Source organism: Nicotiana tabacum, chromosome 16 (genome assembly GCF_000715075.1).
Source record: "Nicotiana tabacum cultivar K326 chromosome 16, ASM71507v2, whole genome shotgun sequence".
Classification (NCBI taxonomy): Eukaryota; Viridiplantae; Streptophyta; class Magnoliopsida; order Solanales; family Solanaceae; genus Nicotiana; species Nicotiana tabacum.
The window spans coordinates 97981181-97986110 of NC_134095.1; the positions used below are offsets into that span (position 1 = coordinate 97981181).

At 36.9% G+C, this 4930-nt stretch overlaps 1 long non-coding RNA gene across 1 annotated transcript; it reads left to right on the forward strand.

Moving 5' to 3' along the window:
- Window positions 1-1115: 1115 nt before the first annotated feature.
- LOC142170740 (uncharacterized) lies at window positions 1116-4491 on the forward strand. The gene is made up of 2 exons (XR_012700182.1): window positions 1116-1880; window positions 4294-4491. It is a non-coding gene; the product is annotated as an uncharacterized LOC142170740 (long non-coding RNA).
- The last annotated feature ends 439 nt before the right edge of the window (window positions 4492-4930 follow it).

The following is a 4930-nucleotide window of genomic DNA, read 5'->3' on the forward strand; positions in this document are numbered from 1 at the left end:
CTGTCGGCATTTGCGTGAAGAAGTGGCGACGTTGTTGAAGAATGATCATCTCAGGGAGTTCTTAAGTGACCGAGCCAAGAACAATTACGGTCGTAGCCAGGACAATATCCTTCGAGGATAGCAGAAGACTCCCCCGGTTGACTATCGACATGATTTTTGGAGGGAATAAAATTAATGGTTTAACCTTCTCGGTGGCCAAGAAAATAAATATTATCAGTGACCCACAACAAGAGACTCCGGGAAGTCACAGAAGATGACATCACCTTCACGGAGGAATACGTCGACAGACTTCTTCTGCCACATAATGATGCCCTGGTAATTTCTCTCAATGTCTTAGATTTCAAGATTAAGCATGTTTTGATTGATGCAGGAAGCGCAGCCTACATCATTTAATAGAAAGTGCTGGAACAAGCAAAGTTAACCGCAAGAATTATTACGGCAACAAAACTCCTCGCTAGATTCAACTTAGTAAGTGTGATAACCTGAGGAGATATCATGCTTCCCATGAACGCCGAAGTGGTAATCAATGTAGACATGTGATTGTTGACCCTCCCCAAGTTTTTTATATATTAGCGTAAAACATTTAATTTAGGCATAATATAGATATTTTAAGTAATTTTGACTCTTTTATTCTATTTTATTATGAGAAAACAAAAATTACAAAATAAGTTCATTAATGTTTTGTAGTCATTTTTAATCTTAAAAAAAGAAAATATATAAAAATAGTATCGTATTTTTATTTTAATATGATATTTGAAAATGCCAAAAATAGGTTTATTTTAATGGTTAGTTTTATTTTAGTTATTATTTAAATAGTAGGATTAATTAATAAATGGGATCGTATTTTTAATCTCGTTCGCAGGGTAAGAATAGAACTTGGGCTCGAGCAACCCATTTTTAGGCCTAATTTTGGACCTAGTCCATAATTTCCAAGCCCATAATTCCTAGGCCCATACCCCTTAACCTAAAAAAACCTACAATCTACAATATAGAAAGAAGGGAAGCCTAAGACTAAAAAAGAATTAACGAAGAAAAGGATTTGACCAAAAGCTGCACAGAACGACCCCCACCCCCTTCACGTCTTCTTCTTCAACCCCCACCCCCCCCCCCATTCTGAAACTCCTCCAGTGAACACGACCCCCCTCCATCGGTCAGGAATTCTTCTTCTCCAAATCCTCTCACCAACCTAACGACCGGAGGGACAAAGAAAAACAGAGCAATTGCAACTTCTTCAACTCCTCTCGCCCACCAGCGGCGAACTCGTCGGAAAACACACATACAACTTCCTTCTTGCTTCTTCTTCAACAACCAAGCCAAAATCCATCGCTCCGACCCCTGAACGTTAATCATCAAACGACCTCATCTCTACCTGAAACTCGCCGGAAAAACGAGCTCCACCAGCTCGTCGGACTAACGAGTTCCAGACGTGACCCTTTCCTCAAGCGACCAAACCAGCTTCTTCATCACCAGAGCTGGCCGGGAGTCCGATGACAACTTTTGAGCTCTATAGCTAACGAACAAAGGCGCTGAAAATAGTGAGGAGTCGCAAAACTCGTTTAACACCCTTTTCCAATGAGTCTCGAGTTTCTGGTAGAGCTTCGATGATTGAGTTTCGACGACCGTTTCCCTTGGTTCCTTGTCGAAGTCCGTTCATTGGTTCCGTTTAGTTCAAAGGTCCGATAGCTATTCTTTGAGTTGAAATTTAGAGTTGTTCGTTGTTGATTGCCGAATTTGTTGGCTGCTGTTGGCAGAGCTTCGATTTCAAGTAGTTGGATGCCTGTTCCCATCATATTTGCCCAATTGCATTGAGTCGCCTGAATTTGTTATTACTAATTGCTTCCTGGCTTCACTGCAATCTACAACCGAACCTTTTTCCTCAGGTGTGTTTTTAACCTTTTCTCTATTTCGAAGCAGAGTATTTGCCCTGTTTGGAGACTGTGTGTGTTCTGCTACAGCTGCTGCATAATTGACCAAAATTTTATTCCTTTGGTCATTTGAACATAGTGTAATTGTTGTAGCTGTTTCGATGCTTTTCTTTATTGAGTCTGCATTTGCAGTTGATACATATTCCTCTCTCCTGCTTTCAATTTTAGACTGAGCGACATTCTCCATTTTTGCCATTGGATCAGTGTTAACAACATTGCCATTTGAATTGCATTATAGCTATTTTAGTGACGAAGTTTAATGTGAAATTTCTAAATTTGTTTGGTTAGTGATTATTTAGATCCACGTTGTCTAAAATGTATTTGTCTTTTAAAGGAAAGATAATTTTGGAAAGAACAGTGAATTGCCTTAGAATTATGCAGGTTAATCAGAAATTGGTTTGAGTTTAAACGCGAAAGAGAAATTAGACTTTAAAGGTTTTATTGCTTCTGTATTATTGTTTTACTAGCTAGCAACACATTTCTGGGCCATGAGACTTGGACTTAATATTTTTAAAGAATTTGAGTTGAAATGACCATGAATTGAACTTTTATTTTATTTATGTTTTTTTGTTTTATTTCTACTTTTCTTGTTAACCATTAGCAACATCTTTAGTCCGAGGTGAGCCATTCACAATTTAATAAAACATGGCCCTCGTATTAATTTTATAACCTTGATATAAAAATACACGCGTAGTTGTTTTAGGCGCATTATTCTAATAACTTACCTTCCTAAAACTCGGGTGTGCATTTATGTGACCCAAATCCAAATCTCAATGATGTTAAAATATGTCAAGACCATGGGTGCATTTATGTGACGTGGTTCGAGACGTGTTTCAATAACGTTACAATCTTCTTTAAAATAATAATAAAAGCGATAAAAAGTTAAAATTTGCACATAGGTTCATAATTGTTAAAATCAGATAATTTAAGCCGAATATAACAGTTGAGCGACCGTACTAGAACCACGGAACTCGGGAATGCCTAACACCTTCTCCCGGGTTAACAGAATTCCTTACTCGGATTTCTGGTTCGCGGATAGTTAAACAGAGTCAATCTTTTCCTCGATTCGGGATTGGAACCGGTGACTTGGGACACCATAAATCTCCCAAGTGGTGACTCTGAATTTCTTAGTATAAATCTCGTTTCGATTGTCCTTTAATTGGAAAACTCCCTTTATTATACTCCCTTCGCATGGGTGTAGATAAAAAAAAGGAGGTGTGACAGCTCTGGTGACTCTGCTGGGGATCGAACCCAGAATCTCTGGTTCAGGGTTCAAGAATTCAAGCTTAGATGAATTGTTGTATTTGGCTTTATTTATTATCTGATTTTATTCACATGTTTGGGCCTAATGTGCTAAATATTGCTTTTTATCGCTTTGATATTATCTAAACCGTATATATAAACTGTTACGAAACCCCTCTCTTCTCTCTCCTGAGGAGTGCAAGTTGGTCGTGACTTCTTTCTGTCAGTGTCAAATCCCAAATAGAATTAGGCTCGGACAAGTTGCAAAGCCGGATGATCCTTTGGTTACCGGTACGCAGCCCCCTCCTCGGCTCGAGTTGTCCACTCGGGTAAGCCAGGTTTAGAACAAATAAACCCAAGGTTTTAAACCTAGTATAACAATACCTCATGCCGGATCCCTAGTATCAACGTTTGTTTGCATCATGTGCATATTTGACTTTGGAGACTCAACACAGGGGTTGGGTCTGTCTAGGACAGGTATACCCCAAAAAACAAAAGACCATCCTGATGCATCTTATGTGCTATATGTTGCATTTATTCAAGGGTAAAAGGGTCATTTGGCGAACCAATGATAGCTGAGGGTAAATGAAGAAATGAAAAAAAAATGAAAAAAAAACAATGAAAAAGAAAGAAGAAAAAAGACAAAGAGAGAGGTTGAAGTGTGAGGATGAAGCGAGTAGGGCCCAATTATACTTTTGTTCCATTTTATTAAGAAAAAAGAGCATGGAAACTTCAAAAAGATTTTGCACTCTTTATCATTTTTCAAAAATCGAAAAAAAAAAGAGAAAATCCAAAAAGATTTTGCATGTTCGTCATTTTTCAAGAAAAAGCAAGAAAAAATGTGTTTTCTATGAATTAGTGGTTTTTTTTTTAATTCTCACCCGTATCCAATTTGCCCGAACTACGCAAACCTGATTCTCGTCTCTCGGGGCGGGATACGTACGCAACCCACATAGGGTCCTGTCTTCCTAGTAAATCTTAAGTTCTTGGCTTTGCGGGGTCTTAGACAAATTTTGCACTTCTAGCCACCTTTTGGCCAAATAAGTTATTTTGCAAAAATAGTCCCAGTTATGTCTTGCATGCGTCTAATAGGGAGTGTTATTATCTCACATAGTGTTGGTTAAAGTTTTTTCATACAGGTGTGGATTTATTTACCGAAGTTTGAGCATGGCAGACACCCCATGACCATCCAGTCAGGATCGCTCAGTCAGGAGTTGCTTAAGGAGATTTGTTTTATTTTTATGTTTTGAGTCTGTTCCTCATTTTATGTCGTCTTTTACTTTCTACTTTTGTACAGTAATGTCAAGTCTTTTTATTATTGTTATTTTCTGTTTTATATTTGAAAAAATGTGTTGTAACTCAAAAATCCAAAAAAAGAGATGTGGCATTTTTATATTTCCGTTATAAGTTTTCTCTAGAATACTAATTATAGAAATGAAAAATTTGAGGTTGTTTCTTCTTTAGGAAATTAATATCTAGGATTTAAAATGAATTATTTTATGTTTCCTTTAGTATATTAGGACCAAAATTCAAAACAAAAAAGAGAGAATTTTATTTTAGTACTTCTTTAAAAGCTTTCTTTAAGGTGTTAACTCCAAAATCCAAAAATATTTTCTTTTGAGGTGTTTCTTTGGGGAAATTAATGAAGGATGAAAAAAAAATTCTTTTTATCTTCGTTAGAACTTTAGGATATTGTACATAGAAAAAAAGCATACTTTATCTTTGGTTTATCATTAGAATTTTTCCTTTAGACAATCAAAATT